This window comes from Pogoniulus pusillus, chromosome 18 (genome assembly GCF_015220805.1).
Source record: "Pogoniulus pusillus isolate bPogPus1 chromosome 18, bPogPus1.pri, whole genome shotgun sequence".
NCBI lineage: Eukaryota > Metazoa > Chordata > Aves > Piciformes > Lybiidae > Pogoniulus > Pogoniulus pusillus.
The window spans coordinates 22,331,522-22,358,874 of NC_087281.1; positions in this window are offsets into that span (position 1 = coordinate 22,331,522).

The following is a 27,353-nucleotide window of genomic DNA, read 5'->3' on the forward strand; positions in this document are numbered from 1 at the left end:
AAACCTTGATGCTCAAAGTCTGGAAGGGTTGATGTAAATGGTTAGTGCAGCTTTGACTGCTGAGCTTGTAAGAGACTGTGTCACAAGACCAGCAAGGAATTATGCTACCATCTTTTTCCTTTTCCTGTCCATCCAGCTCTCCTCTTCCATTCACTATTCAAGTTGTTTTTGTTAAGCTTCCTTGGGCAATCAGTCTTACTGCAAGTTTCTACAGAGCCTAACACAAAGTCCAAAGACTTGGCCAGTGCATCATGCCCAAAATAAGCACAGCTAATAATTGTATTGTTTTAATGAGTAGTATTTCTTCATCATGCAATGAAAAGCAGACTTCCTAAAAGTTTCTGTGCTTTTCTATGCACCAAAGACAACAAACTTAGAAGGTAAAAAGGCCAAAATCCAACATGCCTCTAGATTTCCACATATCATACCAGAGAAATAGTTGATATTTGTGTCCTGCTCCTACTTTGCTGCCCTTAGGCTCCAACTCTGGTTGTGCTTTCACTGTGGTGTATAGACAAGAATTCTGTTAAGGGCAAAGCATGTGTGACTAAGGTAAGTGGTGGAAAAGTCTGACCTGCTGCTCGTGAAAAAAATGCTACTGTCCTTCACTAACATTTTAGCTTATGTCTGGTACCTCACTGCAGCAAAGCATAACAGAGTGATGTCATTTGTTACAGATCAAAGTCAGTGGGAATTCCCTTTGAGCAAAAGTAGCAGCTGTTACCTGTGAAAGGCTGAGGGATCCTGTTTGTCTGGAGTTTCCCAAGACAAAACCCATAGCTGTTGGCAGGTAGTTCTCAGCATGTGTCAGTCTGGCTTGCAGGAAACAAGCACACAGTATAAAGAGTAGAGAGCACTTGAACCTGAACACTCCTGAGAGGAAGGTGAAGAAATTCTAGGCAGTGATGCCCCAGCATCTCTGCAGATGAGCAGAAATCAAGTGGGAATTACATCAATATCAGTAAACAGGCACCTCCTACATATTAAATGGAGAAATAAGTCCCACAGCACATTGTAACTGCCGAAGTACAAATTGATTCAAAAAGACTGAACCAATTTGCAGAGGATACATCAAAAAGAATATGATGAACAGAATGGTCTGGGTATGACCTTTGCCTCTGAAAATTTCTATCACACTGATGGCCAGCAGCTAAATCTCCTCACCAGGGAGAAGAGCCTTGTAGACAATGCCTCACTTCCTACCCTTCTCAGTCATCTACAGCACGCTACCCCAACAGACAGCACACTAGACTGAGTCACTGAACTGGCCCAGATAAATGTTATACCTTTTTTTCTCCCCCCGTATCTCAAGAAAATATCCCCAGAACTAAGACAGCTTCATTGCCCTCCTCCTGTGCTGAACTCAATGCCACTGTCTGTACTAATGATGAAAGTATTAAACAGGACCATATAGAATATAGAATCAACCAGGTTGGAAGAGACCTCCAAGATCAGCCAGGCCAACCTAGCACCCAGCCCTAGCCAATCAACCAGACCATGGCACTAAGTGCCTCAGCCAGGCTTTGCTTCAACACCTCCAGGGATGGTGACTCCACCACCTCCCTGGGCAGCCCATTCCAATGCCAATCACTCTCTGCCAACAACTTCCTCCTAACATCCAGCCTAGACCTCCCCTGGCACAACTTGAGACTGTGTCCCCTTGTTCTGTTGCTGGTTGCCTGGCAGAAGAGACCAACCCCACCTGGCTACAACCTCCCTTCAGGTAGTTGCAGACAGCAATGAGGTCTGCCCTGAGCCTCCTCCTCTCCAGGCTGCACACCCCCAGCTCCCTCAGCCTCTCCTCAGGGTTTGTGTTCCAGGCCCCTCACCAGCTTTGTTGCCCTTCTCTGGACACCTTCCAGCACCTCAACATCTCTCTTGAATTGAGGGGCCCAGAACTATGGACCCTGCCAGGCACTACAGACAAAGATGATTAAGGGAATGGAACATCTCTCTTACAAGGAGAAACTGAGGGAGCTGAGGCTCTTTAGCTTGGTGAAGAGGAGACTGAGAGGTGACCTCATTAGTGTTTATAAGTATGTAAGGGGTGAGTGCCAGCAGGCTGGAGCCAGGCTCTGCTCAGTGACAGCACAAGGGGCAATGGGTGGTAGCTGAGGCATGGAAAGTTTCATGTAAACGAGGAATTTTTTTCACTGTGAGGGTGACAGAACACTGGAACAGGCTGCCCAGGGTGGGTGTGGAGTCTCCCTCTCTGGACACATTCCTGTGTGATCTGGTATAAGTGATCCTGCTCTGGCAGGGGAGTTGGACTGGATGATCTTTTGAGGTCCCTTTAGCCCCTAACATTCTATGATTCTATGTGATAATTCAACCAATTTCTCACTCACCAAGCAGACCACCTATGAAATCCATGCCTTTCTAATTTAGAGATGAAAGGTGTTGTGGAGGACCGTGTTGAAGCCCTTAGAGCTAGACAAAATACACAAGGTACTGCTACCAACAGGAGCCAGAGAAAACAACGTTTTTAAACCATTTAAAAAGTTTAAACATTTAAAATGTTTTAAAAGGATACATTTGCATAAGTGGACACAAACCATTTGCTGCTCTAAATGTGATATTGCTGGATTTTACAGCTTCTGGTGTGAACTTGCCCAGGGAAGAAGTTCTGAGTAAAACTAGAAGTTTCAGTCTAAAACCATCTCTCACAAAGCAAGGGGAGCCCCTGTGTGCCTACAAAGATTTCAATGTGTGCAAGTACCCCAGGTTTAACTTTTGTGCCTTAGTACCCTGTTCAAGCAGAGCCTCAGTGGTTTCTGTATGTGCTAAGGACAAGCACATGAAAGGGCAGAGGTTCCCTGCAGTTCATTGAGAATGCTCTGATCATTTTCCTCTGCTTTTTAAATATTCACATGGATGTTTTTACCTCTCCCTTTCTCCTCCAGTGCCTACAGATATTTTGCCACTGAGGTTTTCCAACAGCTTTCTCCTAGACAGGGTAGCCAGCTTTCTCAGGTTGTATATTTCTTAGGGTTAAATTCTAGCAGCAGTTTAATATATCAATTCTTTAGGGGGAAAAAAAAAAGATGCAAATCCTAACAAAACAAATGAACAAATAAAAGACCCCTTTTGAATTAGATTTACCATTATTATGCCACCTGGTCACATAGAAAACAGCCCCTGTCTTAATGAACAATGCTGAATATATTGCTACACAGTATACTGAGTATAAACCACGCACAGATTATATGCTGCTGATGAATAAACAGAATAGCTGTTATTTGTAGCATCCACTATTGTCAAGTGTGTTTGTCAGGCTTTGTTTGGTTTGGGGCTATGTGCCAGAAGTTCTCTGCAAGTGTTTATGATTTCACATAAGGCAGGACTGGACGTGGCACTTGGTGCCATGGTCTAGCCTTGAGCTCTGTGGTAAAGGGTTGGACTTGATGATCTATGAGGTCTCTTCCAACCTTGGTGATACTGTGATACTGTGATACTGTGACATATATTGTGGGTTTCATTACTTTGCTGCTGTAGCCATCTTCAAATGAGACCCCTGAGAAAGGCTACTAGTCCATTTTCATCTTAGTTGAGACACAATTGAGCAGTAATGGCTAAAGAATCTTTCTCTTTTTTTTTGCATACACAAAAAGCCACGTTCTTGCTGCTGCCAGGCTAAACAAACTGTGGCTTCTTTCCAGAAAAAAAAGAAAGGAACTCCTTACTTGAACCCAAAATGTTGTTGTAAGTTTATCTTAATGAGGCAGTTCCAGCCTTCAGCACTCATTTTTTAATTATTTGGAGGAATCCTCTGAGAGCCAGTGAAATAGCAGAGCAGGATATTAATCTGGGCTAGAAAAATCCAATTACCAGAAACAAGTGGGCAGCATTTCTAAACAACATCTATTACATTCTGCAGGATCCCAGTTTTAATTAAAACAAACAAAGCTCTGGCGTTCTGGGTACTTTCCAGTCTGTTTTCAGGCTCAGCTGCCAGTTCTCTCTTCTCTTGGCTTTATCTATATTCAAAGTCATATCAATTTAACTCCCAAGCAGTTTTTAATCACATTAAATGAAATAGATGCTAAGTGCTGCAGAAATGCATTTAATTTAATTTAAATCAGGTTTATATCAACCTAGTTAATTTGGTTTATTGCCACGTTCAACTGGGATGTATAATTTTTAGAGGTGAATAAACAGTGCCTTCAGATTATATGGCTGAATTTAAATGAGACAGCAGAGCTTTGAGGGGCAATGGTACCTGTGCTAGGGAGGTTCATAGAATCATAGAATCAACCAGGTTGGAGGAGACCTCCAAGATCAGCCAGTCCAACCTAGCACCCAGCCCTAGCCACTCAACCAGACCATGGCACTAAGTGCCTCAGCCAGGCTTTGCTTGAACACCTCCAGGGATGGTGCCTCCACCACCTCCCTGGGCAGCCCATTCCAATGCCAATCACTCTCTCTGCCAACAACTTCCTCCTAACATCCAGCCTAGACTTCCCCCAGCACAACTTGAGACTGTGTCCCCTTGTTCTGTTGCTGGTTGCCTGGCAGAAGAGACCAACCCCCACCTGGCTACGGCCTCCCTTCAGGTAGTTGTAGACAGCAATGAAGTCTCCCCTGAGCCTCCTCTTCTCCAGGCTAAACACCCCCAGCTCCCTCAGCCTCTCCTCATAGGGTTTGTGTTCCAGGCCCTTCACCAGCTTTGTTGCCCTTCTCTGGACACCTTCCAGCCACAATCCCTATGAAAGACCAAATGGAGAACTCTACAAATCGCCGTCACAGGGCTGGGGATCACTGAGTTGTAAGTTTGGACCAAGAGCCACTCCTGTGAAATCATAGCTAGGCAGGAGTTTCACTTACTGTTGGTGTACTTGGGATAATGTTTCAGTGAGGGTTTTCTGCACCAGAAATAAACATGAGTGTATCTGCACATTCAGTTATACCTGGCCTTAAGGAGATGTGGTCCCTACCCAAAGGAGCAGGATTTGTAAACCAGTGAGTTACGTAAGGCAAAATTGTAGAATCATAGAATCAACCAGGTTGGAAGAGACCTCTAAGATCACCCAATCCAAGCTAGCACCCAGCCCTAGCCAAAAAATGTAGCAGTTTCTAAATAGCTCTTTAGTATGAAGTGGCCCTGCTGGTAACAGGATAACTTAACTGATGGATACAGCCTTCTGCTAAAAGCCCAAAATAACTTCTTTATCCCAGACTCAAACAAAGCTCATATGTTGAGATTTAAAACTAAATGACTTGTTCTCTCACAGGGTGTTGATAATGTATCAGCTAACCCAGCTAAACAGATCCAGCCTCTAGCCAAGAGAGTCCTTTTTTGTAAGGATGGCAGTTTAAAAGGGACTTTAACGCTGTGGGTCATGAAAACCTAATCTGTTTTCAAAGAGAATTATAATCTGATACTATTAAAAAGCTTTTTACCCTTGCCTGTGTAACCACAGTCTCAAATGGGTTCGTCTGTATTTGGAATTCCCCTTTTATCAGCAACTCTGCACACTCCTTTAAATAGCCTATTGGCATTGCAGCTAGAGTACTCTGGTATTCTAAGGATCTAGCAGGCAGGGTAAAAATACTACTGCAATGTATTGAAGCAGCAGGTAACTGTGATGAAAGAAGCTGCACAGCAGCTGAGCAGCAGAAGTGTTGCATGTAGCAAATTCAGTGCCTCCAGAGACAGCACCAGCATTCACAGCAGCTAGCAGTACTACCCTTTCATATTCCAGATCACAGACAGAGCAGCTCCTGCTTTAATTTGGGGTTCTGATCACCTGATTACACATATTGCATATGTTTTCATTTGCTGCTGGATGTCAGACTGGGAAAAAACAGCTAGTTCCAGAGCTGACAAAGCCCAAACATCTTTCTTTGGAGACCAGCAATGGTGTGTGTTAGTTAGATTTATTAATTAACAGCTGCTGAAGGACATCCATCAGAAAGAGCTCTCATCAGGATGAAAAGAACACACTGCTTCCTATGTCACTCATCTCACACCAAGAGGAGAGTGGCCTGAGCTCTGTGTCCCAAGATGGGGTGCAGATTTACAGGACTCCTATTCCACAGTATCTAAAAGCAGCATTTACTCCTCTTCCTTTGCAGTATTAAACTTTGACTTGACTGGGAAGTGTAAATTGCATGGTGAAAGCTGAGCTGCTGTCAGCTAGAAATGCTGAGCTGAACACAGAAAAGCTCTACTGGTGTACATCAGCAAGCATCTGATCAAAATTCCATGGCAGGTGTGCCTTCTCACGTTCATAGTATGAAGATTTCATACTCAATCCTCTCCAAATATACAAGAAAAAACAACCAACCTTCCTTCCTTCCTTCCTTCCTTCCTTCCTTCCTTCCTGCCTTCCTGCCTTCCTGCCTTCCTGCCTTCCTGCCTTCCTGCCTTCCTGCCTTCCTGCCTGCCTGCCTGCCTGCCTGCCTGCCTCCCTAGAAACAGTCACGGTTGGATGGTCTCTGAGCAACCTGATCTAGTTAAAAATGTCCCTGTTCACTGCAGGGGAGTCAGACTAGATGACTTTCAAGGGTGCCTTTCAACCCAAGCCATTCTATGAGTCTGTGACTTTGTTCTAGTTGAGATTCTCATTATTGAACTTTCTACTCTCAGTCCTCTTTCTTGAGCTTCCCTAGGTCTATTTTTGAAAAGTTCTGGGGGAAAAAAGTATCTGAAATACATAATTAGATGAAAGTAAGTGTAATGCAGAGGCAATTACACCCTGGCATGATTTACCTAGCTTGGAGAGGTTAACATTTCCTTGAGAAGACACTTTGAAGCAGAAAAGTTTTATGGGAAAATGTAAAGAACTTAATTACATTGGAGCAGAATGGTATGTTGCCACCCTCAGCATCATATCCAATAGTAAAGAAGAACCCCTGCTTTACAGTTTTTGTCTCAGAAATGATTGAAGTGCTGCATCACATTTAGATTTGAGCAATTGTTTTAAATGCCTTGCTTATAAAAAAAGTGCAGTCTCAAGTTTAAGGAAACTTGAGGATACTGTTTGCACCTAGGACACCTTTTGAAAAGTTTCCTTTGCAACTGTGCTAGTGAAGCTAGTTGGAATGTTTTGGTGAGAAGGATTAGATCACAGGCTGTCAAAGGGAAACAGTGGTAATGTCTACTTCACTCATAGGCTTGCTGAGATGTATAAGAACAGGAGTATAGACACAAATAAGGCAGTTCAAGCACTGCCTGGGCTTTGAGCTGCATTTCTCTCTAACCTCACCCTCCGTCTTTCTCCACTTGCTTCCTAACCCCCCTGGCCAACCCTCCATTTTTCCTTGGGGCACAAGGCAACATCTGGGGTAAGGTTGAGGGGTGGGAGGAAGGTGGAAGGGTGGTTGGGAGCCCCTCCTAGGGACTCAGGTTTCTGGGAGGGCTGTTGTGTTTCTGTATTACCTTTTCCCTTGTCTATTTCTGTCTATAACTGTATATACTGTAAATATCTGCTTGTCTATTCTGCTAAGCTGTAAATATAAGCTTCATTCAATTTCCAAAGCTGGCTGAGTCTAATCTGGGTGATTTCCAAAGTGTGGGAAGGCAGGGAACACCCAAACCACCACAGCAAAGAAACTTCTTAAGCTGAATTTAACTACGTTATCGTTGAAAAGTAACCACTGTTGAGCCAACATTTTCCTTTCACTGTAATGGCAATTGGGCTTTTCTTTTTCCTGCTCAAAGGTGTTGGAAGCCCTATCCTCTCCCTTTCCTTATGCTGCCTCCTCCATTTACAGTCTTCTCCCCCATCCTTACTTCCAAACAGTGCTGCCAGCAGCAGCCCACACCGGGGTTGAAGGGTTGGTATTGGGCCACTGATGCTGAACTGGGCCACATACTGCTGCCATCCCACTGCTAGTCTGCTGCACTGGGGAGCCAGTAGCACCAAAATTCCACATGGTCCACATCTGCACCTCTCCCAAGCCCAAGGAGGAGAGCAGAAGCCCTCTTGTTCTTGCTGGCAGCCCAGAGCTGCATATTTGTCTCTCTAAATAAAGTTGTCAAAGTCCCACGCCTGTTACTGGTGTTCCACTCGACCAGGGGAGACACTGCTGAGTTCAAAATGCTTGGCAGTATTCAGCAATGGTGGATGAATCAAATGGCAGCCACCTCAGGGTCTGCATGCAGCTGAAAATGGGTACAATTCCTTTTATCCCAGGGGAGGAGAGTCATGAAGGGCACTGGAAAGAGTTGGACTCCTCTCAAGCAGCACTAGGGAGCAAACCTGCCACACACCAACAGCATCACCCTGCAGCCAGCAGGCACCCCTGCACGAGTTTTGTCCTGGCAAATGGTGCACCCTTTTCCTGAAAGGAAGAGGTGGGTCTTTGCCTCCCCCCCCTCTCCTGGCTTGCTAGCAAACTTTGGGATGGGCCTCTGCATTGGCAAAGCCATCACTTGCAGTCAGCAAAAAAGTCTTTGGCTACGTAAACAAGGTGTCTCTCTCTTGGAGTCATTAGCACTACCAGCTTTGGGAGCTAAGCAAGCCATTAGCTGCTCACATTTCCCTTGGTAGCTTTCCAAGGTAACGTTGCCAAAGACTTCCTAGATGGTACAGGTAATACCCTTTCTCTTTTATCTTAATGTTCAGTTTCCAGGCCAAGCTGTAAGGCAGGGGCAGCTTCCTGGGTGTGATACTACTGCCAGAGGGCCAAAGCTCTCAAAGCCTCTCTTTCCTTCCCCAAAGCCCAGCTCTAATTCTTAGCAAAAGCTGTAGTTCAATGTACAGTATATTTTCTCATCCCTAGACAGCTGGAATGGCAACTCTGCAAATCTCACACCATTAATGAAATAACAGTGCCACTTTACAGCAAACAGGCATCAAGAGCACAAATCCATTTTTTCCCTCAAGAGCATTTATCCTCTTCACTGATGGGGCAAGATTTGGGCATTCCAGTCCTTTTTTCAGTAAGCATACACAAAACCATGAGAGAGCTCCTGCAAAACATACAGTGCTGTGTTAAGTTGGTACATTCTTTGTGGTCTTAAACCACTGTTATTCTTTTAGCAAGTGCCCCCCCCCCCCCCCCCCCCCCCCCCCCCGAATTATTCAATTTGTTTTGGCCTTAGATAAGACAGGCACAACAGGAGAAAATGATTCATTTTCATTTTTCTTTGCTCTGTATTTGACAATTTGACTTTGTAGATCCTTCTCCTTCACTCATTACAGTTCTCCTCTTCTCCAGTTCCTCCCATTAATACCTTCTTGTAACAGCTAAGGGATGACCTTGGCTTTTGAGATCAGAGCTGGGACTCTTGTCATCAGGCATTAACCAATGGATGAGAACAAAAATACTGAATGTCAACCTTTGAAGAGTCTTTCTAAGGAACCATGACTGTTTCTCAGCAAAATGAAACCAGAATCATAGAATCAACCATCAATTCAAGAGAGATGTTGAGGTGCTGGAATGTGTCCAGAGAAGGGCAACAAGGCTGGTGAGGGGCCTGGAACACAAAGCCTATGAGGAGAGGCTGAGGGAGCTGGGGCTGTGCAGCCTGGAGAAGAGGAGGCTCAGGGGGGACCTCATTGCTGTCTACAACTACCTGAAGGGAGGCTACAGCCAGGTGGGGTTGGTCTCTTCTCCCAGGCAACCAGCAACAGAACAAGGGGACACAGTCTCAAATAGTGCCAGGGGAAGTCTAGGCTGGATGTTAGGAGGAAGTTGTTGTCAGAGAGAGATTGGCATTGGAATGGGCTGCCCAGGGAGGTGGTGGAGTCACCGTGACTGGAGGTGTTCAAGCAAAGCCTGGCTGAGGCACTTAGTGCCATGGTCTAGTTGACTGGCTAGGGCTGGGTGCTAGGTTGGCCTGGCTGATCTTGGAGGTCTCTTCCAACCTGGTTGACTCTATGATTCTATGGTTTTCCCAAGTATCTTCACTGCTTCTGGTTCTGTGATAACTGAATTTCATTTCACTTTTGTGAATAGAGGATTTCCCCCAAGTGACTTGCAAGAGCTTTCAAAAGAAACGCATACAGTATAAAGAGGGAAGGGGAAATATTCTCATTCTACTTCCAGTCATTTGCATGAAGCTTCATCCCATATATCAGCCATTAGAGCTTGTTACATAAATGACATTAAAATGTGTTAGCAGTACAAGGAAAGTTACAGTCATGTTAGAGTGCAGTAGCTGCAGTCAGCCTGTTCACTTTCTCACCAAAAGAACCTAAAGTAAGTTTTAAGCAGGCATATCACTGTTTTCTCATATCACATCTTTCATTAGAATGGATAAATTCAATTACTTCCTTTGCCTGCATGGCATTAAGCCCCCTGCATAATTACATCAGAGAAGGCCATGGTGCAGGCCATTTTGTGGCATTATAACTGTGCTGATTCACCTGAAATTGAGCCAAGCTCCACTTTAATCTTCTGAGTTGCGTTTTAGTTTCAGGAACATCTAAACACACCCACTTGGGCAGTACAGATTAGTTTTCCCACTATTCAGTGAAAAAGGGAAAGAGAGATTAAGTTACATTCCTGGCATAGGGCTGTTTTTTAAGGCAAACTATTATGGTGCACAAGATCCATAAAGGTTTACTGAAAATGAGAAGATGGGAGGGATGACTGCTAGGCAGCTTCTGTTATGCATTTCATTAGTTAACTGCCATGGAAATGGTCTTTGGGTCAGAGAATGCCTTTGCTCTGTTTTCCACAACACAGTCCTATAGCCCCCACTACAAAGTGATCCTAATCTGTGATTGTACAGATAGGAATGATAGTAGGAATAGGGAAAGTGATTATGGCACTAATGATACCTTGCTGCTGTGACTGCAAATGGTGCTCCAACCAGTACAGATGAGTGGATGTTATCCTAGTCTCCTGATTAAGCAAAACCTATCAGAACTACAAAAAAAAGAGCACTCAACAAGAAAATATTTGTATTTAAGGATGGTATTGCCTTTCCCTGCCTAAAGGATGGGACAGACTAGAAATTAATGGAGTTTATCAAATCCTCTTACCCTACATATTCAGCAGCGAACACTGAAGAAGTGCAGTCTCAATATCTGCCAGGGGACTGGTTAGCTTCCAGTCTCACTCACAGGGCCAAGGTGAGCACTGACTTTTTAGTCACTTCTGCCTGAGCATTCTAGATGCCCAGTGAAGAAAGTGAAATACAGGTCTCCTGGGAAATGAACATCACAGACTGTATCCTGCACTTTCAGAACTCTGAGTGGTGTTTTCTTTGCTGCTGCTGAAGACTGGCTAACCACACAATCATGCTATAGCACAGACATAGAGAATGCAGTGTACTAAGAATGAATACACAGCAAACATTGGAGTATTTGGTGATAGTGTTCTCATTAGTAGACAAATGAAGGCAACAAGAAGCCATAACCAAACCAGAAACTCCAGTGCACAGGTGGCTTTCCATAGTGGGAGCAAATGGTGAATGAATAATCACTTGGTTATAGAAGTCCCACCTTTCTGCAAGTTTCACATATGAAGACCTGTAGTCAATATCTTCATTTCCTCAGAAGTCCAACCACCAATGACAAGAAAATCTGTAAGGCTGCAACCATTTCAGTGTGCTTAAATCTGTAGTAAATCAAAAGTAAATATCACAAACAGGAATACATCCTTGGTTGTTGAAGAGACAAAGAAATCACTTTCTTTGCCAGTATCCCATGCCTGTTGGAACTTAATATGTTTTGCTCTACCAGCCTGTACTGGCATACTGAAACAAAAAGTGCTTCCACTCAGCCAAAACCACATATCTTGGCAGTCTACATCCTAAAAGACAACAAAAATGTAATCTAAAAACTTGGCAACTGTCCTGGCACTCTACACCTTGGGCTTAGCAAGTCAGTCACACTATGCTGGCTCTAGTTTTACCATAATGCAATAACACATTGGTTTTGTGATATTAGTTTCACAGTTTTGGAGTTTTGATCCTCAGCACATCATCTCTGCTGGCCTTCAGAAGAAAGATAACTCCCTGAGCTAGGAAGCCATGCTCCTTCCTGCAATCCACTCCAGGTGAACAAAAGGCATTAAATGGAGAAGAATCCTTAGTACTTACTGTGACCCCCTTTCTCTTATTTGCCTGTTTTGCTCTGGTTGTGCCTTCTAAGACCTGAAAAACTGCACCACAAGCACAAGATCTGAACACTAACTGATAAATTAAGACATCAGATTCAGCCAGGGGCCTGGAGGCAGACTAACTGAGGTCTCTATGCCTGATATAAAGCCACTGCACTGGTACATTTCTATTGGGATGCCAGGCTGAAGAAAATTTTAGGGAGGGCTTGGACAATTTCCCAACAGGAGACATTCATCCTATATTAACTCTTAGGGATGGACTATGATACCCAAATTACTGTTATTGTGTTAATTGCTTGGAAGGGGAACTAGTCCTCTAGGGTTAGCTTTATTTATTCTAACACAATGATGAAAGCACCAGAGCTATGTTAATCTGTGCCTCTTCAGGACCTGGCCTGATTCTGCAGAATGATGGTTGTGAAAACATTAATTGGCTTTTGAGGACTTGAGAAAATATGAAGAATCTGCTGTAAAACTCTTATAACACAATGAATCTTATCTCTTTGGGATGAAACAGTACATTCTGCCAAGGAAATGGTGCTGGTTAACACTTCTAGATGCAAAAATTAGTTGGTTTATTAGAGATGAAAACAAACAAAACAAAACAAACCCCAAATGCTCCAAATTTCCTTATTTCAAAGTAGTTTTTTCTCTCTCCCAGTAGAAAAACTCTCAAATGCTGGTATTTTGCACACAGAAATCATTCTCTTTGTGTTGCATTACAGACCTGTTATGGGCCCATTTAAATGCCCATGAGAAGTCTTTCTGTTGGCTTCATTGCTGCTTGGTTGTTCTCTGTATCCTCATCCTGTCATCAGCTTCATGTTGATAAATATGCTGCACTTTGGCTACAACAACCTCATGGAGAGATACAGGCTAGGGTCGGAGTGTCTGGAGAGCAGCCAGACAGAGAGGGATCTGGGGGTGCTGATTGATACCCGCCTGAACATGAGCCAGCAGTGTGCCCAGGTGGCCAAGAGAGCCAGTGGCATCCTGGCCTGCATCAGGAACGGTGTGGCCAGCAGGAGCAGGGAGGTCATTCTGCCCCTGTACTCTGCACTGGTTAGACCACACCTTGAGTACTGTGTTCAGTTCTGGGCCCCCAGTTTAGAAGGGACATTGAGATGCTTGAGCGTGTCCAGAGAAGGGCGACGAGGCTGGGGAGAGGCCTTGAGCACAGCCCTACGAGGAGAGGCTGAGGGAGCTGGGATTGGTTAGCCTGGAGAAGAGAAGGCTCAGGGGTGACCTTATTGCTGTCTACAACTACCTGAAGGGTGGTTGTGGCCAGGAGGAGGTTGCTCTCTTCTCTCAGGTGGCCAGCACCAGAACGAGAGGACACAGCCTCAGGCTGCGCCAGGGGAGATTTAGGCTGGAGGTGAGGAGAAAGTTCTTCCCTGAGAGAGTCATTGGGCACTGGAATGGGCTGCCCGGGGAGGTGGTGGAGTCGCCGTCCCTGGGGCTGTTCAAGGCAGGATTGGACGTGGCACTTGGTGCCATGGTCTAGCCTTGAGCTCTGTGGTAAAGGGTTGGACTTGATGATCTGTGAGGTCTCTTCCAACCCTGTTGATACTGTGATACTATGAAATATGTGATAGAAGTAATTATTGACACCTGTGGTGTGGCAAAAAAGGGAAAGTAAATACCTAACAAAGCAGTGCCCCTGACAAGAGCCTACCTTCTCTGAAATTGTGTATTTTAAGATTTTGAAGCAACACTAATAAGTGAATGTTCCAGTTAATGAGACTGCCTTCACCAGCCAAAAGCATCATGTCGTTAATGAACTTACGTAACATGAATAACCTTAAATACAATGAGCTAGACCCCTCCTTTCATCCAGCACTTTTCATGACACCAAATGCAGAGGTGGGCTCCTTTTCCCTTGGCAGAGGACTGGCAAAATCATCATGTTTTTCACAGCCACCTTTAAGCCCAACATGCAGAGCTCAGGGAATACCACAGGGGATTGCCTCCCGCTTTACTTAAGTATTGGTCTTTCTGCCAGCCACAGCTCATTGGGTCTTGCTCGGTGCTCTTGGCCATAGAGCTGCCCAGCATCATTATGCACTAAAAAGCAACAAAGAGATTTCAGCTGGCTTCAAAGGACATGGGACCCATGGGCTAAGCTGAGAAGGGCTGACAAAGAACAAGGCAAAGTCAGGCTTCAGTAACTTTTAATGACAGCTCTTGTTAGGGTTAAAAAAACAACTCAGCCATTGTGCTGTGATTCGGTCTGAAAGGAAGCCCATCACCCTTGCTGCTACAGGTCGCAGCACTGAGAAGGAGATTGTTACCCTCAAAACTAATCATTCAGAGCTACAGAAAGAGGCATGCAATGCCAAGCTGAGATGCAAAATTCACTGTTGCCAGCCAGACTGAAGGCTGATTGCTGCCACTTCTGCCAGCTTATCCTGCTTGCAGGATCCCACCTCACTTATCAAGTTACATTTTTGTTCCCAGTGAGAAGAAGCAAATTGTTTCAGCAAAGTCCATCTTCATCCCCTTCCCAGGCCTTCAAGTTAGCCCCTGAAGTGGGCTGGTGCAGCACTTTAAATAGCACTGGTTGGGAAAAGTCACAAATAAATGACTGACCTTTATTGGGCTCATTTCTTTGACTAACAGAAAGGGAAGTTGAATATTTTAGAAAGGTCATGTTGTCCTTTCCTGATTTTTGCTGGAATTAAAAAATACTGAAGCAAAAGGCAGTGGTGAGGAGTGGTAGGAACCTGGAGCAGACTTCCCAAGCCTTTGAAGCTCTCCAGAAATGCCATATACTTGACCTTTTTTCTCATCAGTTCCATTCACATAAGCCCTTGGGTATCTTTTTGGCTTTGAGAGTGTTGTGTCTGCCAACATCATGGACAAAATATCTTCCAGTTTTGGTATATGTGTGATCCTCTACTGAGGATAAACTCTCATCATCATTCACCTCTCAGTGTATTTCCTGTGTGAATAATGAGCTATGTTCTCATTAGATGAGTAATGCAAAGTGAAAATCCAGCTGTTGATGCTTCTTTTCTTCTGAGCAGTATTTATTCACTGTGATTTGTTCTACAACAGCTCATGAAAGCCCCAGTGGAGACACAGGCCCTGGGATGATATGGGCTATACATGAGGTACAGCTACATACCCTGTAAGTTTACAGTCTAAACCAAGAAGACAAACAACTCCGATGCTATTGCAGACAAAGAAACTCATACATCCTGAAATGAAACAATCCCAGTGGGAGAAAGATTTGCTGGAATCTGTGGATGATTGGCAGAAATGCATCCCCTAAGCATATTAATATAAAATGTGAGCTTAGAACAACACTGATTACCATATATTGAATAATTTAAATTACATATACCACATCTGTGCCTCACTTAACACCAGAACAGCCTCTATTGACATTTATTCCACTGGTCAGCTATCTTCTCTATTGGCTGGAGTTCTGCTGTAGAGTAATATTCAGAATTAATTTTATCACCAGTTCCTTCTGAATTCCTGTTTCTCAGGCACTGTCAATCTGTGTGGCAGTTATCTTGAGCTTACAGCAGCTTCATATCAAGAATTCAGAGGTATTGCATGACTGTTATTTTGACATCATTTGTGTATTCAGTTGCACAGAATTATGAAATGTAACTGTAAGAAGAGGTTTAGAGAATTTATGTCTAAGACATTTTGCAGCCATTAGTAACCTCAGCAAAGCCCTGTTGAGCCATCACAGGAAGGCAGAGAGCAATACTCCTTTTTTTCTAGCCACTCTGGAGTGTTTTTCACATTTATTGATTTTAGAATGCTTTTCAACGGAAACCTACTTCCAGGGGCATGGGAAATCACCCTAGATTTAGATCCACACACTGCAGAGGAATAAACCCTCTGATCCCACAAAATAAATCATTTTCCATTTTATTTCAGTGTGCATGACAGCACGCTGGGGAGAATGGAAATGTAATAGCATCGCAGCTGCACATGGGCACACCAGGAGGAGGATAAACCCAAGACAATAGTGAGTTCAGAAGTTCAAATTCAGCACAAGGTTATAAAAGCAGAATTACAACCTTTGCTGGACTGGAATCCTTAGAGAAACTCTCCCCACTACGCACACACTCACGGTATCTTCTGTCCTGCAGCAGAACAACTGGAATGCTTAGAAACGACAGGCTGCAAGTGTGAATGTTTCTACTCTTTCCTCACTGTTTTCAGTGTCTTCTTAGCACAACCGTGAACTGCACTTGCCCTCCTAACAAAGGTCAGTGCAAATGACACAGCACATGGAATTTTCTGTACTTTTTAGCCCTATTTTTTAGCATAGTGGAAATGTCATGGCAATAGCATGATGCATTCACACCTAATAACTTTGTTTGCAGAAATAAACAACTCCACTAAGTTAACATACTAAGTATACGTAGAGTAATGTGAAAAATCAATGTTTTAATCCAAGGTGATCATCACATTTAGATGGAAGCACCACCCCTAACCTGAAAAGGCTGCCAGGATGTCTATGAGAGCTGGGAGAAGAGCTGCAGAGAACATGCAGGGCCAAGTACCTCCTGAAAACTTAGGCACCTTTGCTGGCAAGCAAATTTACCATCTCAAAACCAACACCATGGTAAAGCTTTGTAAGGGTTTTCACACCACCAAGTGTATTTGTAAGAAAGGTTGTCCCCCTTGCTTCAACGCCCACTCTCTGCTCCTTGCTCAACAGTGCAGAGCAAGTGAAAGCACAACAGTAATCTGCCTTGATTTTTTAGTCATTGTGCCTGGGTTTCTTTGCTTTCTAAATTCAGAACACAGGCTGCAGCAGGAAGGTGTGGGGAGAGGACAAGGGTGCCCTATTCATCTCTTAGGAAGGCTCCTGCTTGACGCAGCTGAAACTATAGAGATGCTTGTGGGACTTCATCAATGGAACAGACCTAAAAGGAGCAGCAAAGGAAGTCAATGTGGGCTCCTTTCTGATGGTGTTTCAAGTAAATTGCCAGAAGGTCACAGGACAGGTACTGAAGTGTTTATTGTCCTGTGGCTGTGGAAAGCCCCAGTTGCTGTATGCAACAAGTCCTTATTTCTTTTCCACTGTTTTCCTAAAAAGACTACCCTATTGCATCTGAGAACTTAAAGTTAGGTTCCCAAAGCTGATTGTCTCCAAATGAAGTTACACACCTGGGCTATGACTGAATGTTTCGCTGCAGGCAACTTCTCACTGCAACACGACCATGCATTCTTAAACCGATGAATTTCACAGCAACCAGAACCTCCATCACAGCTCAGGGGAATGAGCTGAATCTAATAGCCTCCAGACCTCTGCCTCACAGGAGATATTCATCACAGTCTGGCCTAAAGCAATAAAACAGTTACATCTCATCGTGAATTCAGTTGAACAAACGAATCATAGAATCATAGAATCAACCAGGTTGGAAGAGACCTCCAAGATCAGCCAGTCCAACCTAGCACCCAGCCCTAGCCAGTCAACCAGACCATGGCACTAAGTGCCTCAGCCAGGCTTTTCTTGAACACCTCCAGGGACAGTGACTCCACCACCTCCCTGGGCAGCCCATTCCAATGCCAATCACTCTCTCTGCCAACAACTTCCTCTGAACATCCAGCCTAGACTTCCTCCAGCACAACTTGAGACTGTGTCCCCTTGTTCTATTGCTGGTTGCCTGGCAGAATAGACCAACCTCCACCTGGCTACAGCCTCCCTTCAGGTAGTTGTAGTTCCTAGAATAAAGTCACTGAAATCTGTTTCCTTCAAAGCACCTTACAAAATAGATTTTGTCCCAGATTTATCTTTCTTTCCTCATCTTTAGGAACCACTGGACCCACAACTCCTCTCCTTTACCCTTTGGCCATTTCTCAGTCTTCTGGTTGACCCACCATGATTGTATGTCATTCCAGCATCTTTTCAGTACAATCAAAACTCATTTACTGATTAGTACTGTGTATTCCCTTCTACTACTCGCCTGGCTTTTCCTAAAACACTTCTATACTTGTACCTCTTTACTTACTTTGCCTATCTATCTACAACAAAGAAAAGCACTTTGAAAATCTATTTCTTTCCAGTAGGGAAGGAACTAGCTTCTGCTGCTTTTTGGATGCTATTGGCTGCTTGGGTAGATATGTTTTGCTGCAGGCTTACTGCACTGTCCATGATTTCCACTCAGAGAAGCCTGTAACAAACAAAAATCATAATCCTGTCCCCCCCCATCTTTCTTGAACAATATCTGAGAGTAGAAAAGAACACTCATTTGTCTTTTTTTAACATGATATTTTAATTACTCATGTCATGCCTCAGCAAAATGGCTAGCCTTTTGTTAAAATGGGGCTTAATTGCTTTAGGGAGCCTTCCTGGGACCCTCACACATAAAGCGCTTTTCTTCAGACTTTCAAGACCTAAATTTGCAGTTGGCTCCTGCCCAGCGCACTCGAGCAGATAGGCACGTAGGTAGCGGGCAGCCCCTGCGTTGGTGAAGTAATCATAGTTGACTGCCTCGCCTGTGCTATTCCACAAACATGCCCACAAACAAAACTTGGATCTGCATGTTGGGTTTAGTCCTGAATTCATGCAAAAAAAAAAGAAGGAGAAGACAAAAAAAAAAGCCCTTGCTATGTCAGGAAGCATGGAGACACCTTCACGGACTGTTGGCTATGCCTCAGCAAAGCTGTACAACAGCCTGCTAGACAAAAAAGAGACTGATGCAGATACCTTAATAAGCATCCCATCTGTGAGGTCATCGGGATATTTCAAACAACTTTCAGCTCTCATTAGTTTAGCGGTTTCCACAAGCATGGCCTTATCTTTTGTAACTTTTTGCAGCCAAACTTCCTGGGAAAGCCTCTGAGCCGGGTGACATTCTTAACCGTGGGTCAGTCTGCAGTAATGAGCCACCAATTTATGTGTCCTTTGCATTCTTGGGCAGTATATGTTTATATTAACCTTTCGTGATGTGATTTTTTTTTTCTCCCCTTTGGCCATGTAATTCTCTGGCTTCTACCATGCAAATCTCATTATTCCTAATAGGCTGCAATTAGGATCTCCAAGCTGTTATCACAGTCATTCAGAAGAGTGAAGGGCATTTTCTGAGAATAAGTGGTTTTTTTTCTGCTGTATTGATGATAGACTGTGTAACAGACACTATGCCTGAAAAGTAATAGTGGATAATGGAGCTGCAGGCTAGCGGAAATCCTCAGCAGCTCTCTGGGTTTGTGCCTTCATTTAGCACAGGAGGTATGGCCCAGTCTATTGCTTCACCTAAAACATGCTACTCACGATGTTGCAGGGAAATGAGATGTACAAGTTTTCAAGCCTGCTAGGCTTGAACAAATAAATGGACAACTTCTACAATTCCTTACAGTTTTATGCATTTAAAGGAGATAAAGCAGGTTCATCAGGGCTTGACCACAGGCAAGGTCTTTATCACACTGAGTACCCTTTTAAAGAGGATGTTGTGATGCTATTTTCTTTTCTAAGTCATCCTGTAACTGTATTCAAATTTTGTCAGACTGAAATATTCTGCTTCATAAGATGCAAGAGGGTAATACCCACAGCCTTTGTTCAGATCTTTCTTTGACTGCTGTTTTCTGGTTTATGTGAAGGGCATGGGTGGAAAAGGAGAACTGGTGAAGCATTGGTAGTAGAAGAATGCAGTAGGAAGAAGTAAGAAGAGAAGCCATGGATGAAAGCAGAACATTTGAATTGGATGGAAAAAGAAAGGACAGCCCCAGAAGAGAGCCAAATGTGTGCATGTGCATAGCTGGAGGGCTGTCTGCCAAAATCGAGGTGAAAAGACAAATATGATTTGGGTAAGAAAGTGGAAAATGGCAGCTAAGCAGAAGACATTGAAGTATTTCAGAAGTGGGATAGTCCACAGCTGGACTGAAGTTTCAGTGAGAAGGCTGAAGTAGCAGTAAAGGAGAGACAAACGGAAGCAGTGCAAATGGAGAGTAAACTGTCAAAGACAGCCATGATCTGAAAATGCTGAGGCTAGGAAGGGCAGTGGTGAAGGCTAGAAGGAACAGAGTAGAATAGGAGGGACTGATTTTGAACTTGGAGGGAGCAAGGTATTTTTTGGGCACATTTTTTATTCCAACTGTATTCATTTTGGTCTGATGTAAATTGAGCAAAAGGCTTATTTCCAGCACTCTTAAGCCTCCTTTTCCAGCTCCATGTGTAGGCTTATGCAGGATGTAGAACAACAATCTTTTGAAAGCACATAGAAAATGCTTATGAAGTGACCTGAGTAAGGAGAGGAAAACTCTTTAGTCTTTCTCAGCTACCCACTGTCTGCATGAGCTTCTCTGCCTTCCCATAGTTTCCCACCAAAATTAATAAACCCTGACAAAGTCTGTTAGGAAGCACCACCCAGATCATACTTGTATCACTAAGAAGAGCCTTGAGTTTGGGTATAACTAGTTCTGTGGGTTCTATCACCATTTCTCACATTTACTTCTTGATGTCTTCCTAATGTGCTAATTTTATGTGCTGGTCTTGGCTGGAGTAGTTTGTCTTCATAGTAGCCAGCCTAGGGCTATGCTTTGGATTTGTGCTCCAAACGGTGTTGACAATTCAGGGATGTTTTAGTTTCTGTTGAGCTTTAGTGCTTGCACAGAGTCAGGGCCTCTTCTGCTCCTCATAGCATCCTGACAAGAAGTAAAAGCTAGGGGTACACTAAAAATTGGGAGGAGACACAGCTGGGGCAGCTGACTCCAACTGGCCAAAGGGATATTCCATACCATATGACATCATGCTCTGCATATAAAGCTGGAGGAAGGAGGAAGCAGGGGACGTTTGCAGCAATGGTGTTTGCCTCCCCAAGTAATCATTCCACACAACGAAGCTCTGCTGCTCTTGAGATGGCTGAACACCTGCCTGCCAGTGGGAAAGGGTGACTGAATTCCTTGTTTTGCTTTGCTTGCATGCGTGGTTTTGCTTGACCTATTAAACTGTCTTTATCTCAACCCACAGCTTTTATCACTTTTACTCTTCCAATTTTCTCCCCCATCCCATTGGGGCAAGTGAACAAGTGGCTGTGTGGGGCTTTGATGTTGGCTGGGGTTAAACCATGACAATTCTGACATGCCTATTTGCAGCTTGCAGTAAATAGCAGCAGTGGCTTTTCTGTTGGTACTTTCCATAACTGCTCTTAAACATAGAGATTTCTTTTGAACTGCATACAATATCTGCTCTCCCAGGAAGTCTGGCTTCTCAGTTTCTCCTTTTGTTCTTGCTGTACTCCTTTACAAATCTTGTAGAATACAATCTTTAAACGTAACGAGCATCATATGCTTTGTGGTATTTAAATGTATTTTCCTGTTGTTTTCCGTCTTTGCAACATGTGCACTTGGATGGAATCAGCCTGGTTTTCCTTCCACTGTTCCACAAAATAGACTGGCTTATGCACATTTGAAAAGGGAATGTCAACAACAGTAAAATACCTTCCTGTCTCAGAGAGAAATTTTACTGTGGGTTATGTTTTCCTGATGCAAACTTGCCGCAGTTAAGAAGAGGTAAGTGAAATGTATTATTGGACCAAAAATAGTGAGGTAAGGAAGAGAGCTTAAATAGCCAGTCCTGGGTGATGAGAACTCAATGCAAGTAGTGGACAGTGCTTTCCAAAAGGTTTCTGCAAAGCTGTATCTTGTTGGGCAGTAACTCTGTGTTTTCTAGGTTGGAAACGTTCTTCACTCTTAATAAGTAGGTGCTGATGGATTTTTTTTTTTTTTCTATTCTCTATTTCTAAATAAATTCTACATAAAGAGACATAGTGGGGGAAAAAAACCCAGGGAGGTAGGCTGCAGAAAAACAGCTATGTAAGCTTCACTCTTTCAGCCTGCATCCTCCGTTTAACTTCAGTAGACTGAGAACAAATAAACCAAAATAAGGGACTCAAGAAGTGCAGCACTTTGTGCCATGGTCTAGTTGACTGGCTAGGGCTGGGTGCTAGGTTGGACTGGCTGATCTTGGAGGTCTCTTCCAACCTGGTTGATTCTATGATGTGACTCATAAGAGAAGCATGGGCCATCAACCTGCCTAGGCTTAAGCAGTGTCCACTGCGCACAGACAGACTTTGGCACTCAGGAAAGAAGAGAGACAAGGACACAGGAAATTTCAATCTCTTACAATTTCAGATTACTGGAAGCAAAATACCACCTGTGGCTCCTGCTGGGCCATTTGCTTGTGCAAGCGGTGTGTAAGTGCCAGACTGTGACAGAGGAGAGCAGGCTTGCTGGGGAGATGGGAAGAGGGCAACGTTCCTCTGCAGAGAGTGGGCTCTCCTGCTGGTCACTCTCAGAAATGTGGGCTAGGAAAGTTTGTCCTCAAAACCTATGTGAGCCATGGCTTTTCCCTCAGCTCAGCTCAACTCAACTCAGCCCAGCTCAGCTCAGCCCACAAGCATTTCATTTCCAAAGGCCTATTTGTAAAGCTGGCTCTGCAGGATTTGGCATTATCTTTAATCTAGACGTTTTAATTGAGATCTTGGCATAGAAAAGAAGCTGTAATCTTAAAAGTGTGATTTAAATCTGAGTGAAATCACCTGAGAGGCTTGTGCTGGGTTCAGTGTACCTCAGATTAGGTACAATGAAACATCTTCTGCCAACATACTACAAATCATGGTTGCAAAGTGCAAACAGAGACAGATTGCATTTGCACTGGACAGCATGAGAGTGGTGCAAGCTTCTCATGCAAAAATTACTTACAGACTTGTTTTGTGTAAATATTCCTCTTCCCAGATTAGCTTAAAGTCTCATTTGGAGAAACTTCAAGGGTTGCCAGCAGCTTCTAGTATTATCCCACATCTCTACAGATCTAAATAATAAATTGATTACATTAAATAAAATTGAACAAAGCTTTGTTCAAAAGAGTAAAACATTTGTAAAGTAAGCTGTAGCTCTCTCACTATCTCTCTTAACAGGCAACATGTAAGTTTGATATAATTGGAGAGGTAAAAGTTTGGACAGACCCTGGAGGCAGCTAATGATAGAATGCTCTTCAGAGTTTCTATGCCACAAGTACAGTTACATGATTGCTTACTGCTCTGGCCAAACACACCGTGGGATGGAGAACATAGATTTAGTGCTGGCTGGGGACCAGCTATCCTTACAAAAGAGCCTGAGAGAGGTCTGCCTTGAATAATAGCAGCACTTTGCTAAACCAGTTTTACACTATTTCCCATGAAATGGCACTAACTTTGAGTTTCTCTGCAACAGTGAACCCACTTCAGGACCATCTGAAGCTCACTGCAGCAGGTTTTAATTTGTATGCAAAAGATTCTGTTTGATTAGCTTGCTGCCAATTAACAGTATTTACAGAGAACATGATGTTTAATGTCAGACCTCACAGTTTCAAGGAAGAGCGAGCCCTGAATGAATACAGATGGGAGACTCTCAGCATGTGGCAAGAAACAAGATTTGGCTGCAGACAGACACCCCGGAGTGATGCCGCGTAACGGGGATGAGATGATCCTGCCCTCCCGTGTCTGGGCTGCCACCTCCTGGCTTGTGAGAGCCCTCCTGTCCCGTTCAATCCCCATGAACTCTACTAGTGCTATCAAAACCAAGTAATTTCAACTGAAAGGGTCCTGGGAAGAGGAAAGGATGACATTTTGCAGGACATGGGGGGTGCAGCCAGCACCTTGCAGTGCAACTGCGCCACTATCCACACCTGGGGACACACCACAAATGCAAGCCTTGCTCGTGAGGACCATCCAATTCTTGCCACTGTCACTCCTTATGCAAAACTTTGCCTTTCATACAGGTATGTAGACTTTTAAAAATTATTTAAAAGCATTTTTGAAAGTGTCACTTTCCTGGCAGGGTCACATCAAAGCCTGGACAGGTTGCATATGCTATGAAGACACAGAGCAGCAAGCTGAGAGCACCCCAAGCTCAGATGCTGACAAAGGGAAGGAGCTGCTGGCAGGTTTTAAACTCCACCAATGGAGGTCTCTAATAAGCGACCTGACAATAAAAATGTGATGTGCTAACCTGGACTGAGGTCAAGAATGAGCTTACTGAGGAGATATGCTGTTGATTTTCAGAGAGGCACAGTCTTAGTCTTACCCTGATCAGTCTGGCCTGACAGCTACCAAGCCTGTTAACAAAGGGCTTATCCAGTCCTTAACTGCAAATCTTAACCATCACATTAAAATTTGGTTTAAAAGGCTAGGTGAGTTAGTGCTAGTGATTCCCACAGGTGATGACAGTGCACCCACTGAAACAGGCACATACTGTGCTAGATACTGCCGACTCTACTGCATTACATGGAATGTGATGAGGTATTTCTCATCATGACCTGCCTAGAAAAAATAAAGGTCTTTCCACCAACACTATTGTTAATGTCACAGATGAGTAAAATTTCAGTTGCAATGATGAGACAGGCAGAGAAAGGCCACCAAGACGGTAAAAAACCTTGATGTCAGAGAACACTGAAAGAATTTATCCTGCTGCTATTTCATACCTGTGGGGGAGCAGGTGAAAATCCAGCCAAGCTATGGGAAGCAGAATGCTCTGGAGCAGCTTGCCTGCAGGAGCAGTGAAGCCAACATTAACATTGTTTTATTTTTTAACAGGTTTTTCATGGAATGGTTTGTTCTTTTTGGTGTACAACATGAAAAAGGTTCTTTCCTCCCCCAGTTCTTCTATGTTACAAATTACCGTGCTGTGGCTCTACGTCAGCAGCGTTTCTCAGCCACATTGCCTTCTGTGTATTGCACCTAATCAAACTGCAAACCTTTTAGCTTCTGGTAATGCAGTTAAGGCAACTGCTGCAGCAGCAACAGGCAAGGATGATAACTCTGCCACAGTCAGGCTGTAAATAACCAATCTATAGTCTATCACACCGAAAGGAAGAGCCTGCAGTGTGTTGTGTCAGTATAGCTTCACATCACTTAACTGATCAGGGAGTAAAGCATTGCTTTCTGCTGTACATGTTCTAAGATTTTGTGTGGTTAAAATGATTGAAAATATGAATTAATCTGTGTCTGCAGATATAGAGAAGGGCAAAATGCAGTCATGTGGGCAGCCCATACCCACATCCATCAAAAAGCAAAAGATTAACTTTCTGGAAGTGGCAAATAAACTGTGATGAAAATCCTTGGTAGTGCTTTCTGAATATGTCTCCAAATCTGCTCATATCCTGAATGCCTTGCTAAGAAGAGAGCAATGGGGGTTAGCACACAAACAGTGACCAAGAGATGATAACTACTGTATGATTCCTATGATAAAGCTGCTTATTATATAGACAACAGCAGTCCTGATGAGATCTGTTATGGTGGGACCGATAAATAATAAAATTGACCAATCAGGAATGAAAAAAACATGAGTTAGACTCGAGCCACAATAAAGACATTAATTTTATGGCATTTTTATATCAATAATATAATTTAGAAAATACATTTTTTCTCCTGGTTTGCTTGCTCAGGTTTTTCTTGAAACCAGAAAAAATGAAACCTAGCAGAAGCAAAAAGAAAAGAAAGAAACTGGCGTGCACAGGCCATCAGGATGCAGGAAAAAAGTATAGGACTACTACATCAGCTGAAATAAAACTCTCACATGCCAAATATTTTGAAAGAAATCAAGATTAATGGCCTTTTCAGAGCAGCTCTGTTCTCTAGTTATTAAATGTAGTTGTGCTCCTCAGAAAGGTAAGCTTTGTGAGAGAGCTCTTTGATTTATAAACCACTTCATTTGTTACAAAATCCCATCTACAAACAAACAAACTTTTTGCAACTTAAGCTGCAGTCACTGCTATTATACTGTCAGTTCCAATTAACTTCACCATAATCTGGTACATCAGTTTATTATAACAGGCACACAGGGGTTTCTTCTCATGAGAACAAAGTAATGGATATAGGAAATGAAGACCGTTGTTTTTAAGGCTGTAAGCTCTTCTAATGCAGCAAAACCCACCAACAATAAGAATGAGAAAAATGGTTGATCCACAGATGCTGTGGATATTGTCTGCCTAGACTTTAATAGAGCTTTTGACATTGTTTCCCAAGTATTCTTCTGGAAAAACTGTCTGCTTGCTGCTTCACAGGGAAAAAAAACTAGCTGGATGGTCAGGTCCAAAGAGTGGTGGTGAATGGAGATAAATCCAGCTGGTGGCCAGTCACAAGGTGTGTTCCCTAGGGCTCGGTGTTGGGACCAGTTATCTTTAATACCTTTAGCAACAAGGGGATTGAGTGCAGTCTCAGTAAGTTTGCAGATGGCATCAAGTTGGACAGAAGTGTTGATGTGCTTGAAAGAAGGAGTACTCTACTGTGGCATTTGTTCAGGTTGGATTGATGGGCTGAAGCTAATTTGTATGAGGTACAACAAGGTCAAGTGCTGGATTCTGCAGCTGAATCACAAGAACCCTGTAAAACACTACAAGCATTGGAACAACATGGACTACCATGTTGTGTTGGTCAATAGCCAGCTTAATATGAGCCAGCATCATACCCACTTAGGCAAGAAGGCCAACAGCATCCTGGTCTGTATCAGAAATAGTGTGACCAGCAAGACTAGAGAGGTGACTTTCCCCCTGTACTTGGCACTGGAGAGACCACACCTCAAATACTGTGTTCAGTTCTAGAGCCCTCACTACAGGAAGGACATCATCAGGCTGGAGATGGTCCAGAAAAGGGCAACAAAGGTGGTGAAGGGTCTAGAAAACAGGTCTTATGATGATCAGCTGAGAAAGCTGAATTTAGTTAGTCTGGAGAGAAGGTGGCTCAGAGGAGACCCTCTCACTCTCTACAACCGCCTGAAAAGATGTAGCGAGGTGGAAGTTGGTCTCTTCTCTCAGGTAACAAGTGGTAGGCAAAGACAAAATGGCCTCAAGTTGCACCAGGGGAGGTTTAGATTGAACATCAGGGGAAAATTCTTCCCCAAAAGGATTGCCAAGTGTTGGAAAAGGCAACCCAGAGAAGTGGCTGAGTCATTATCCCTGGACCTACTTAAAAAGACATACAGATGTCTTAGTGATGTGGTTTAGTGGTACATTTGTTAGTGGCTGGACATGAGCACCACAATTACCTTTTCCAACCTAAATGATTTTACTATTCTATGATGTTGACTTAGAGCACCTACTGGCATTCATCTCACTGAGGAGAACTCCCATTAGGACACCTTGTGCAGTACCAGCTGAGTAGCCTCTGCACGACTCACTGTAGTGATGAGGCTTCTGCTTTGCAACCTGCATCGCTCAGGCAGGCAGCATAGAACATTCAGCTTAATAATTTTACCTTGTTGTTTAAACAGGTTAAATAGATTTCATTTTTGCCAAATACTTTACACAAAATAAATCATTTGAGAGCTTGGATAGTTGTGCTGAAAGAATTAATTTCTGTGTGACAACACCTGTCATCACTTTTCCA